Consider the following 14,076-nt stretch of genomic DNA (forward strand, 5'->3'; position numbering starts at 1 on the left):
TCAGGTTTTACTGCTTCTACCTGTGACTATGCGTGCTGTTACCACCCGGTGGCAGCATACCCCAATCATGGATTCCATTGTTTAGAGGGAACTTCATCTAAAAGATTACAGATGGAAAGACACAGATATTCTCTACCTCCTGAGGAAATGCACAGCACCACGGATAAAGTAGCCTTGCAAAAAAAAAAAATCCAAGCTGATTCTCATTAAGGTTCTGGATCCAACTACCAATTTGCAGAAAAGACAGGAAAGAGACTTATTAAACAAATTCAGGAGGGCAGCAAGTGAAAATCTCTCATCTTAGCTTTTTAAAAAAAATTTTTGTAATGTTTATTTGTTTTTGAGAGAGACAAAGACAAAGCATGAGCGGGGGAGGGGCAGAGAGAGAGGGAGACAAATTTGAAGCAGGCTCCAAGCTCTGAGCTGTCAGCGTAGAGCCTGACACGGGGCCAAACTCATGAACAGGAGATGGTGACCTGAGCTGAAGTCGGACGCTCAACCAACTGAGATGCCCAGGCACCCATCATCTTAGCTTCTTTAAAAAAAAAAAAAAAAAAAAAAAAAAGCTGGACTAGGAATCTTTAGACTAAATGAGACTGAAGAGACGAATTAACATATTACAATAAAAAAGCATTGATGGGACAATCAGGGACATATGAACGCTATCTGGATAGGGATGCTATTAAAGAATCACTGTCAAATTTTTTAAGGGAGCAGTGTTAGTGTTGCAATTATATTTTTCAAAGACGTGGGCACACCTTGTCTTACCATGCTTTGCTTTACTGGGCTTTGCAGACACCGGGTTTTTTACAAAATGGACATGTGTAGCTACCCTGGGCCAAACAAGTCTCTTGGCACTATTTTCCAACAGCATATGCTCACTTTGTGTCTCTGTGTCACATTTTGGTAATCCTCACAATAGTTTGATCTTTTTCATTATTATTGTATTGTATTTGTTCTGGTGATCTGTGATCAGTGATTATGATTTGCTGAAAGCTCGAGTAATGGTTAGCAATTTTAGCAATATTTTCTTTTTTCAATAGTTTTTTTTAAGTTTATTTATTTATTTTGAGAGAGAGAGAGTCATGCTTACAAGCAGGGAAGGAACACAGAGAGAGGGAATCCCAAGCACGCTCGGCATTGTCAGCACAGAGCCTGACGCAGGGCCTGAACCCATGAAACCATGAGATCATGACCTGAGCTAAAACCAAGAGCCAGACATTTAACCAAATGAACCACCAGGTGCCCCAGCAATATTTCCTAACTAAAGTATGCACATTGGTTTTTTTTTTTAAGTCACAATGTTACTGCACACTTAATAGACTATAGTATAGTATAAACATGACTATTATAGGCACTAGGAAACCAAAAAGTTCATTTGACTCACTTTTTGCGAGATTTGCTTTATTGTAGTGATATGGGCTGAATCTTCAATATCTCCGACGTATGACTATATCTATTTTTAAAGAGATACATACTGAAATATAGGTGTTGTGACAGGAATCTGAGACTTACTTCAAAATAACGGGGGTGGGGATAAATAAAGAGAAGGCAGAAACAAAATTGGCCAGGGATTAATCACTGTTGAAGTCGAATAATTGTGCTTAGAAGTACATTTTACCCTTGTGTTATGAACTGTATGCTTGTGCCTCTCTAAAACTCTTGGGGTTCCTGGGTGGCTCAGTCAGTTAAGCGTCTGATTTCGGCTCAGGCCATGAGTTCAGGGTTTATGGGTTCTAGCCCCGTGTTGGGCTCTATGCTGACAGCTCAGAGCCTGGAGCCTGCTTCAGATTCTCTGTCTCCCTCTCTCTCTGCCCCTCCCCCACGCATGCTCTGTCTCCATCTCTCAAAAAATGAATATTTCTGTTAAAAATTCTTTTAATTAAAAAATATAAAATAAAATTCTTATGCTAAAACTATAACTCCCAAGGCCATAGTATCAGGAGGTGGGGCCTGTGAGAGTTAATTAGGGTCAGAGGAAATCACGAGGGTAGAGCCCCCATGATGGAATTTGTGCCCTTAGGCACACAGGAAGAGACAGAAGAGCTCCTTCTCTCTGCCATATGAAGACGCAGTGAAAAGAACAGTCTGCCAGCCAGTAAGAGGGTTCTCACCAGAACTAGACCATTCTGGCATCCTGGTCTCAGACTCACCAGCTTCCAGACCTGCGAGGATTCAATCTCTGTTGTTTAAGCCGCCCAGACTAAGGGCTGTTGTGATTGCAACACATTTGTATGGTATTTGTGGTCAGCAGACCTGAGTGTCACAGGGAATCTTTTAGAAATTCAGAGTCTCAGGCCCCACTCCAGATCTATTGAGTCAAAACCTGCACTTTAACAAGTTCCCCAGGTGAATCATAGAAACACTAAACCTTGAGAAGCACTGAATTATATGATTCTTTCTGGGGTATGTTTGAGATTTCTGCTATAAAAACAAATAGTGAAAATAAAATTGATATGTATAGCAATATTATAGCAAAGATGCTCATTAAATACAAGTTGGAGTGAGTTGGATGCTGCCCAGATAACAAATATTTCTAATTTTTTAATCAATGCTAATGATAACATAATTGCTCAGTTACGATTAAAAGCATAGAATGTATTCACATATTTAATCTTTGCAAAAAGCCACTAAAGTAACCATTGTTACCGTGATTTCAGGGATGAAGAAACCAAAGTTCAGAGAGGCCAAATGACTCATCGAAAACCCCAGAGCTCCTAAGTGACAAACTCAGAACCCTAATCGTGGACCCATAACTCCAAAACTACCCGCTCACCACCAGTACACTACCACTGTAGGAATTCAAATGTGGCCCGTGCATCTGTGGTTTGTTTTTATATCATTCGGTTTGGGTTTTGGTCTTTTATATGTCTATAAAAAAAAGTTCTTCTTATAACGAGGCTTGTTAGTCCATGTTCACTTTGACTTCCCACTTTGAGGTCTACGGATGTTCTGCTGGAAAAATAATGCAGCTCTGGTTTTTAAATCTTACTTTATTCAAAAGAAAATGATCTCAACCCTTGACTTTATCTCATTCACAGGATCTTGAAACTTTAGTCTGAAAATGACTGAGTCATGAGAATGCTATCAGTGGGTCATGAATTTGTTTGTACATCGAAATCGCTTAGGGAACTTGTAACACTCCTGATGGCCAGTCACATCCCAGACCAAACAAACTTGAATCTCTGAGGGAGGCACCCAGGCATGGGTCCCCTAGGCAATCTCAATATGGAGTCTAGTTTGAGAACCAATGATCTAGGCGTACAGAGCAAGATTCTTACTTTACGGGACTAACTTTCCAACACGAGTATAAAAACTTAAATTTCAAATTTCTGTCATATATTCTGCACCACCCCCAAAACTCTGGCAAGAAGCCTGCAAAGCAAGGACTGAGTAAACTTTGCAACAAGACAACCTTCGATAGCAGAGCCATTTCCAATTATGATATACATGCAAACTGCAATGTACAAGACCATGGGCCTCAGCAGGCTTCCAGGCCAAGACTGGATTCCTTTACCAGCACATCCATTCCAGCTGGGAGAACTGGATGTTTTGTAGAAAAGGAATTCTAGAGAAAGATCTGCCAAGCCTATTTATTCAGCCTTATGAAATTCTTTAGACTCCTCCCATGGCTGTACTTTGTACCAGACCACCCAGGTGGATAACACAGCTCATTGCAAGCCTGCCTGGAGACTGGAAACAAGCCACAGCCACATCAGGAGCACTAAAAACTAAATACACTCCTGAGCCCCCTGCAAATCACAGGTACCATTTAGGACCGTGATAGTCTGAAGGAGAGCCCCTACGTTTTCACCGCTCTGTGGTGGCTTTAGCCTGGAAAGAGAAGTGGCAGCCATAACTAGGAGAGGCCCACAGCGAAGTATTCTTGGAGAACTATGTGGATGTGCAGGATAAATGATGCGAACTGGGAAACCACAGAGCAAATCCCGCTTATAGGATTCCTTGTAGTGTTTACCTTGCTTGCAACGATAGTTTGCTGCTGCCTAATAGGAAGGTCTTCCTTCTTCCCCGTCCCCCTTCTTCATCATACAAGCATGAACAAGCAAGAATCCCTAGAAAGGCATGTTCATGGCCCCACAAATACATAGATATGAATATGTGGATCTATCTATCCTGAGAAGGAAGAACACAACGAGGAAAGCAGCCTCTCCATGATAAAATACTACAAAATGCCATCTAGGCAAATCTCAGTCATGAAAAGTATCTGTAGTATTTTACTCACCCACAAAATAATGAAATGTTTTTATAAAAATTCTAAATATTTTATTGGACAAATAACCATGACCTCTTTCAAATAAATGTTCATGATTTCTTTCAAATAAATGTTATTACTCTTTCTAAAAGGCTTTTGAGGGGCTTCTGGGCAGCTCAATCGGTTGAGCATCTGACTCTTAATTTTGGCTCATGTCATGACCCCAGGGTCATGAGATGGAGCCCCACATCAGGCTCCATGCTGAGTGTGAAGCTTGCTTAAGATCCTGTCTCTCTCTCACTCCCTCAGCCCTCTCTCTCTCTCAAATAAAAAGAAAGAAAGAAAGAAAGAAAGAAAGAAAGAAAGAAAGAAAGAAAGAAAGAAAGAAAGAAAGAGAAAGGCTTTAAAACACAAGACTTTTTATGTTGGAAAAGTTGAAACACATACAAGATTGGACAGATAGCATAATGAAGTGTATGGGTTCATACACCACCGTGAAGTGACAACACTTACTGACTTATAGCCAGTCTGGTTCCATCTATACCTCTGCTACTTCCTTCCTCCTTCATGCTATTTAGGACAGCCCAGGGGGGCCTGTTAGCTCAGTCAGAAGAGCATGCAACTCTTAACCTTGGGGTCATGAGTTTGAGGCCTTTCTAGCCCCACATTGGGTGTAGAGATTATAAATAATTTTTTAAAGACAGTCAGGATATTATATCTTTCCATATGAACATTTTATTTTTTTATGTTACCTAAAATTGTTTTTCTTAAATAGTTTATTGTCAAGTTGGTTTCCATATAACACATAGTGCTCATCCCAACAAGTCCCCTCCTCCATGCTCATCACCCCCCTTCCCCTCTCCCTTACCCCCATCAACCCTCAGTTTGTTCTCAGCACTCAAAGTCTCTCATGGTTTGCCTCCCTCCCTCTCCCCAACTATTTTTCCCCTTCTTCTCCACCATGGTCCTCCGTTAAGCTCCTCCTAATCTATCTATACGTGCAAACATCCATATGAACATTTTAGAATGCATCTCTAAAACATAAGAATTAGTTAAAAACATAATCATGATTCCATTCTCACATGTGAAAAGAATTAATAAAATGTCCTTAATATCATCAAATATCCAGAGTGTACATTTCCTCAATTGTCTCATTTTTTCTCAGTTTGTTCAAATCAGGATCTAGATAAGATCTGTACTTTGCAATTGGTTGAAACGTTTCATATGTTTCTTTAGATTTATAGGATTTTTCTTATCTTATTTTCCTTGTGATTTTTAAAATAAATGGATTATTTACCTATAAAGTTTTATAATCAAATAGTCTTCGTGAAATCAGCTAACTTTTGACTACAAGATGCATGCACTACAGAGTGCCAAAATGTCTCATCTTCCCTTCCTCCATTGCTGATCACATGGTGATTTTTGGTGGGGAATCTGAGATTTTATTCATGGATAATAGGAAGTCTCTATTTTGATAGCTTAAGGAATTGGAGCTTAATGGTCCCAGCCTCTTTCTGGTGAGCATTCCCTTGTCTCCTTCCTTGCTGCAATGCAGATGTTACAAATAGCAAGGTCTCATTTTTTAAAAAATATTTTTAAATGTGTATTTATTTATTTTGAGAGAGAGAGAGCGGGAGAGGGGAGAGGAAGGGAGAGAGAGAATCCCAAGCAGGCACCATGCTCAGCGCTCAGTCCAGAGCCCCATGCGAGGCTCGATCTCACCAATGTGAGATCACGACCCAAGCCAAAATCAAGAGTTGGACACTAAAATGATGAGTCACCCAGGTGCCCCAGCAAAGCCTCATTTTTATTTTTTAAAATCTGTTTTTTTTAATGCCTTATTTCTGAGAGAGAGAGACAGCGTGAGCAGGGGAGGGTCAGAGAGAGAGGGAGACACAGAATCCGAAGCAGGCTCTAGGCTCTGAGCCAGCCGTCAGCACAGAGCCCGATGCAGACTCGAACCTACGAACCAGGAGACCGTGACCTGAGCCAAAGTCGGACGCCCAACTGACTGAGCCACCTAGGCGCCCCTCAAGGCCTCATTTTTAAATTTAGACTCTGAGATTATAGGTTCCACAACAATTTACTACTGGCTAGCTGCATAGGATCTTGAACTTTCCACTAGAGTCGTCCTTATAGCCCCACATTTTCCCTAAAACAATGAGGGAATATTTATTAAGGATATAGCAAGTACAAATCTCAAATCACAAATTTATATTTGAAGAAATAAAACTTTATTCCAAAGAAGACATACAAATGGCTAGTGCAAGTCAAAACTACAATGAGCTATCACTTCACACCTGTTAGGATGGCTATTCTCAAAAAGTCAAGAAGTAACAAGCATTGGCCAGGATGTGAACAAAAGAGAAAACTTACTTACTTTTATTAGGAATGTAAATTAGTATAGCCATTATAGAAAACAGTATGAAATTCCTTTAAAAATTAATAACAGAACTACCATATGATCCAATAATCCCACTTCTAGGTATATAGCTGAATCATTGAAATCAGGATCTTGCAGACACTATCTGCACTACTGTGGCATTATTCACAATAAGCAAGATATGGAAATAACTGAAGTTTCTGTCACCAGATGCATGGATAAAGAAAATGTGATAAATAGGTATATATATGTATGTATATGGTTTATATATACACACACACATATATATAATGGAATATTATTCTGCCACAAAAAGAAGGAAATCCTTCCATTTTCAGTTACATGAATAAACCTGGCAGACTTTGTGCTAAGTGAAATAAGACAAACACAGAAAGACAAACACTGTATGATCTGATTCATGTGTGAATCTAAAAAGTGGAATTCACAGAAGCACAGAGTATATTGGTGATTTCCAGGGGTTATGGGGATAGGGAATGGGAAGATGTTGGTCAAAGTGTACAGACTTTAAATTATAAGATTAATAAATTCTGGGGGGTTAATGTACAGCATGGCAACTATAGTTAATAACACTATATTGCATACTTAAAATTTTCTAAGAGTAAATTTTAACTGTTCTCACCAAAATAATAATGATGGTGATGATGATGATGATGATGATGATGATGATGTACCTATGTGAGGTAAGATAGTCATTAGCTTATTGTAGTAATCGTTTCGCAATGTATACGTGTATCATATCATCGCTTTGCACACTTGAAATATATACAATTTTTCTTTGTCAATTATATCTCAATAAAGCTTGAGGGGGAGAAAGAAATTAAGCTTATTTTTCCCATACCTTAACTTCTGTTATTTCTGTAGTATGGCAAAAACCAATCTCACTCGTTTGGAAATCCCGCCTCTTGCATCAGTGTGGCTTTTAAGTGTTAGAATCACTGAAACTTGCTTCTCCCCAGATGGTCTTCAGGCCCGGTTCCATGCTTTGCTCTATCACATCTTCCTTTGATCCCAAACATGTAAGTCTGAGCCCAGCTCTCTTCCAGCTACTTCAGTGCCCCTCTCAGGTGCATGGGGATCATTCAGCACCTGCAATGCCATGCAGAGTCACAGGGGCTTCAAGCTGCTGTCTGAAAGCCTGCCTAGCTCTCAAACCTCTCTGTGCTTTAGCACTACCAGAAGAGTCTGTTAAAACACCAAGGGCTGGGGCACCTACCTGGGTGGCTCAGTCGGTTAAGCATCTGACTCTCTTTGTTGTTGTTCATCTGTTTTGAGAGAGAGGAGGGGGCAGAGAGAAAGGAAGAGAGAGAATCCCAAGCAGGCTCCACACTGTCAGCACAGAGCCTGATGCAGGGCTCGAACTCACAAACTGCAAGACCACGACCTGAGCTAAAGGCAGATGCTTACCTGAGCCACCCAAGCTCCCCAAGTGTCAGATTCTTGATTTTGGCTGAGGTCATGATCTCACAGTTTGTGAGTTCAAGCCCTGTATCTGGCTCCACACTGACAGCTCAGAGCCTGCTGAGATTCTCTCTCTCTTTCCCAGACTATGCCCCTCCGCCCCCCATTGTTCTCAAAATAAATAAACTTAAAAAAAAAGCACACACACCAAGTGCTGGGCCCCACTCCCAAACCATCTGACAGAGTGGATCTGGGCTAAGGTTGGAGAATTTACATTTCAAACAAGTTCCCAGGTGGTGCTGCCACTATAGTTCTGAGGACCAGGCTTTGAGAACCTGGCACATAGACTTACCATGCATCCCCTCCTGGGGGCCCTAGTCAGGAAGGTCAACCTTCCTACATTCAGATTGCCCAAACAAATCATAAGTTCTATTATGTACTACTATTCTGGACCTGAGTCAGCTAATCTTTTCTGTAAAAGTCCAGATAGTAAATATTTTAGCCTTTATAGGTCTTATGGTTTCTGTTGCAACTACTCAATTTTGATACTGGAGTACAAAGGCAGCTACAAGCAATATGCAAATGAATGGAACAATATGTAAATGAATATGCAAACGAATGAATGATTGTTCCAATAAAACTTAATTTTTTTTAAAATGTTTTATTTATTTCTAGGAGACAGAGAGAGAGAGAGAGAGAGAGCGTGAGCAGGGGAGGGTCAGAGAGAGAGGGAGTCACAGACTGAAACAGGCTCCAGGCTCTGAGCTGGCAGTCAGCACAGAGCCCGACGCGGGGCTTGAACCCACGAACCGCGAGATCATGACCTAAGCGAAAGTCGGACGCTTAACCAACTAAGCCACCCAGGCACCCCTAAATAAATAAATTTTAAAAATGTAAAAAATGGGGCACCTGGGTGGTTCAGTTGGTTAGGTGTCTGACATTGGCTCAAGTCATGATCTCACAGCTTGTAAGTTTGAGCCCTGCATCGGCGTCTGTGCTGACAGCTCAGAGCCCAGAGCCCCTTCAGATTCTGTCTTCCTGTCTTCCTCTCTTTCTTCCCCTCCCCCACTCATGCACACACACACACACACACACACACACACACACGCACACACACACACACACTCTCTCTCTCTCTCTCTCTCTCCCCTTCAAAAATAAATATTAAAAAAATGTAAAAACCATTTCTAGTTCACAGTTTTACATCATTTACAAAACAATTAGTAGATTGCGTTTAGCCTGTGGGAAGGATTTAGCTACTGGCCACAGTTTGCTGACCCTTACCCTAGATTACAGCTTTTGCATAAACTTCTCCAAATTTGAAATCTGGCTTCTGGAGGGATGGAACTTGGTAATTAGTTACAAATATGTGGGATGTCTCCACATCAGATTAAGACAAGACATAAAGATGATTCTTACATCTCTCCTGTTAACTGCTGTGTGAATGTGTCTAGAAGTGTTAAGATGAAGTCCTCATTTCAAACAGGATTACTATAAATGAGATGAAGAAAATTACAAAGCCAGGGAAAAGAAGTAACTGATCACATTCCATTTCCTGCAGTTTGATACTTGATACTGATAAATAAGTTAAAATCTCTAGCTTCTCCAAACCACTTACCTTTGTGAAAAAGAGGCTTAAAATCGTGTGTAAATTAGCTTGACAGCTTAGCAAAAAATAGCATAGCAGATGCCCAGTAATGAGTGAATGCTTTTCCTTTTAGACAAGTGATTCTCAACCTCGGCTGCATGTTAGAATCATCTGGAAAGCTTTTAAAACTCTAAATGCCCAGACTGCACCTTTTCCAGTTAAATCAGAATCGCTGGGAAATGAGAGCTCCCTAGGTGATTAGAATGTGTACCCATGGTTGAGAACCACCACTGTAATATAATATTCAGAATTTCTGCTCTCCGTCCAGGTGTCATGTCCAATGCCAAATGACACAGTTTGTAACACTTGCTTAATCCTGTTTAGCCTGACTCCTAAGTAGATTCAAGATGCTTTAATTATAAACACCTGGCCTTGAACCTGTGTGCCAGGGCCTGGTGAATTCCAGGTGGGCTTCTGGATTCTGTGTCTGTAACCCTGGCAACAAAGAATGTTGCAGGTACAAATCAATTCAAAAAATAGCAAAAGACTTGAATAGACACTTCACATAAGATAATATGTGAATAAGCACTGAAAGGTTCTCAGTATCTTTAGTCATCAGGGAAATGCATATTAAAACCATAATGAGATATAATTTCACACCCACTGACAACTCCAAAAGACTAACGATACCAAATATTGGCAAGGATAGAGCAACTGGAACTCCCATACGCTGCTGGTGAGAGCATGAAATGGCACAATTACTTAGAATAACCATCTAGTGGGGTGCCTGGGCGGCTCAGCCGGTTAAGCATCCGACTTCAGCTCGGGTCATGATCTCACGGTTCCATGAGTTCAAGCCCCGCGTCAGGCTCTGTGCCGACAGCTCAGAGCCTGGAGCCTGCTTCAGATTGTGTGTGTATGTGTCTCTCTCTGCCCCTGTTCCTCTCTCAAAAATCAAATAAAAACAGGGGCGCCTGGGTGGTTCAGTTGGTTAAGTGTCCAACTTCGGCTCAGGTCATGATCTCATGGTTTGTGGGTTCAAGTCCCGCATCGGGCTCTGTGCTGACAGCTAGCTCAGAGCCTGGAGCCTGCTTCGGATCCTGTATTTCCCTCTCTCTCTGGCCCTCCCCTGCTCACTCTCTCTCTCTCTCTCTCTCAGAAATAAATAAAACATTAAAAAAATAAATATAAATAAATAAATAAAATTAAAACATAAAAAATAAAAAAGAATAACCATCTAGCATTTTCTTATAAAGTCAAATATTCCCTCATCCAATGACCCAGCAATTCCCCTCCTAGGAAATGAAAACCAATGTCCACTAGAAATGTTCTAGAGTGTTCATAGTATCTTTATTCATAATAGTTAAAAACTGCAAACAGGGGTGCCTGGGTGGCTTAGTCGGTTAAGCATCCGATTTTTGCTTAGGTCATGGTCTCGCGGTTCATGGGTTCGAGCCCCGCGTCGGGCTCTGTGCTGACTGCCAGCTCAGAGCCTGGAGCCTGTTTCAGAGTCTGTGACTCCCTCTGTCTCTGACCCTCCCTGCTCACACTGTCTCTTTCTCTCTCCCCTGGAAATAAGTAAAACATCAAAAAAAATTTTTGAAAAAAACTGGAAACAATTCCAATTGTCCATCGACAAGGAAATGAATAAACCAATTTTGCTACATTCACACAACGGAATGCTACTCAGCAAGAAAAAGGAACAAATGATTGGGTGCACACAAAAACACAGGTGAATCTCAGAATCATTATGTTGAGTGAAAGAAGCATGACACAGAATGCATATGACATGATTCCATTTATATGAGGTTCAAAGAGAGGCAAAACTAGGAGCACCTGGACAGCTTAGTCGGTATAGTTAACTTTTTTTTTTTTTTTTGAGATTTACTTACTTATTTTGAGAGAGAGAGCACAGAAGGAGGCAGAGAGGGAATCCCAAGCAGGCCCCACACTGTCAGTGTGACAGGCTGACAGTTCCAGGCTCGAACCCACAAACCATGAGACCATGACCTGAGCTGTAACCAAGAGTTGGATGTTTAACCAACTGAGCCACCCAGGTGTGCAACTCTTGATCTTGGAGTTGTGAGTTTGAGCCCCACATTGGGTGTACAGATTACTTAAAATTTTTAAAAATGTTTTAAAAAACCAAAGGAAGTCAAAACTAATCCCTGGTAACAGAAATCCGAGTAGTTGGGGCAGCTGGATGGCTCAGTCAGTTAAGCATCTGACTTTGGCTCTAGAGAATGACATCACGGTTCATGAGTTTGAGACCCGGGTTGGGCTCTGTGCTGACGGCTCGGAGCCTGGAGCCTGCTTCAGATTCCGTGTCTCCTTCTGTCTCTACCCCTCCCCCACAGTAACCCTGTCTCTCTCTCTCTCTCTCTCCCTCTCTTTCTCTCTCTCTCAAAACTAAATAAACATTTAAAAAAAGAAATTAGAGTAGATGTTTTCTGGGAGTGGGGAGGGGAGCTACGCAAGGGTTGACTGGACAGGGACAGGAGACTGAGGGAATTTTGGGGAGTGATAGAAATATTCTAATATTCTGTTCACCTGGGTGATTACTACTGTCAAAACTCAAAGAATTGTACACTTAAGATCTATGTATCTTATTCTGTGTAAATCATACTCCCATAAATAAGGTACTTAAAAATCATATGAGAAGAAGAATGAAGGCCCCATGACCACACATAGTTGGTTCCTCTTTCTAGGAGACTTGATCTTTATTGTAGGCAGTGGAGTCTGCTAAAGGGTTTGAATAGAGAATGCTTCTCAAACAAATGCCTTCTTCTTGAGGGTCTCCCTCATCCACCTGTGACTCTTTCTTAACGCCTTGTGGCATCCAGGGGAATGCACAAAACCTGTTAGCTGAAGATCCTCCTCCTGGATTCTTTCAAACTCATAGCCTTGGCCCCCTGATGATGAGCAGAAGTATGAAGGTTGCTGTTGGCTTTTGGATTCCTTTCCTAATACCATGGACATTTTCCGGGATAGCTTTCTTTCTAGATCTTGTTCTTCATCTTCAACTCATTCCTCACACTCTGCAATCTGATTTCTCGTTCCACTATTTAAAAAATTTTTTTCTCATGCCACTATTCTTCTTAACCACTCTCACATAGAATGTGGTGAATTCTATTAGAACTCTGTATATGTTTAACTACTGCTGGGGAACAAATTATCCTAAAACGTAGTTTGTAGGAAACCAATGATAATCATTAATTATCTTTCACATTTTTTGTGGGTCAGGACATCAAAGAGGGCACCACAGGGCACACCAGAATGGCTTGTCTCTCTGCTCTGCGATGTCTCAGGTCTCAGCTGGAAGACTTAAAGATTGGAGGCTGGAATCATCTGAAGGCTCATTCACCCACATCTAGTGATAGATTATGGCTCTCAGCTGAGACCTTATCTGAGATTGTGGGTTACAGCTACACGTGCCTTCTATACGTGGATTAGGTTTCCTCACAAGATAACTGGTGGGTTACAAAGGCCAGCGTCGGAAGAGAGAGACAGAGACAGAGACAGAGAGAGAGAGAGAAAGAAAGAGAGAGAGATGGGATTTGTACCTTTTTAAGTCTTAGCTTCAGAAGTCACATAGCATCACTGTGCCATCCTCTACTGGTCAAGGCAGTCACCATCCCCACCCAGACTCAAGGGACAGGAACACAGACCCCACCTTGGTGGGAAAGGTATCAGTCATTGCAAGAAGAGCACGTGTGGTGGGATAAATATATTGATGCAACAATCATTGGAAAATATAATCATTTTCAATTTCTTTTACAGAAACCCCAAGACTAACTGGCTTAAACTAAGAGGAAATTTGTTGACTCACATATGTGAAAACTCCAGGGGTAGGGATGACCCCACATAAGGCTTGAATAAATCTCAAGCTATGTCATCAGAACACAGTTTCTCTTTTCTTTGTCTCTGGGCTTGGCTTCTTCCACACTAGCTTGAGTCAGACAGATTCTTCCTTCATGGTGGCAAGATGCTGCCACAGCTCCACCTACACATCATCTCTTGCTCAATTACTGCAGGAAAAGAGAAGTATGCTTCTCTGACAGTTTATACAAACATTCTAGAAACTGAGTTTCTTTGGCTCTAATTGTCCTGACTTTGCTTGGGTGCCTATCCCTGAGCAATTTGCTGTCATCAAGAAAATGTAGTGCATGAACTGACTTGCGCCTGAGTCACATAGCCACCTCTGGAACCAGAGGCAAGGTCAGCATCACCGTAAGTCACAGGTCTTCGGCAACAGAGATTAATTCAGCTACGAGGACAGAATTTACATCAGGGGTTTATATTTCTCACATCACAGAAAGTCTGAGATCACACAGCTACTGGTGTCATCCCATGCTTCCATGATTTTGGACAGGTAGAGCTGTGATTCTTTCGACCCTTCCACTTTTTTCAAAAATGCTCCCGTTCTAGTGATCATGTCTGTCAGTATGTCACGTCTCTTCTGTGCCTTATATC

Source organism: Hyaena hyaena, unplaced genomic scaffold (assembly GCF_003009895.1).
Source record: "Hyaena hyaena isolate Hyena2069 unplaced genomic scaffold, ASM300989v1 scaffold_93, whole genome shotgun sequence".
Taxonomy (NCBI): domain Eukaryota; kingdom Metazoa; phylum Chordata; class Mammalia; order Carnivora; family Hyaenidae; genus Hyaena; species Hyaena hyaena.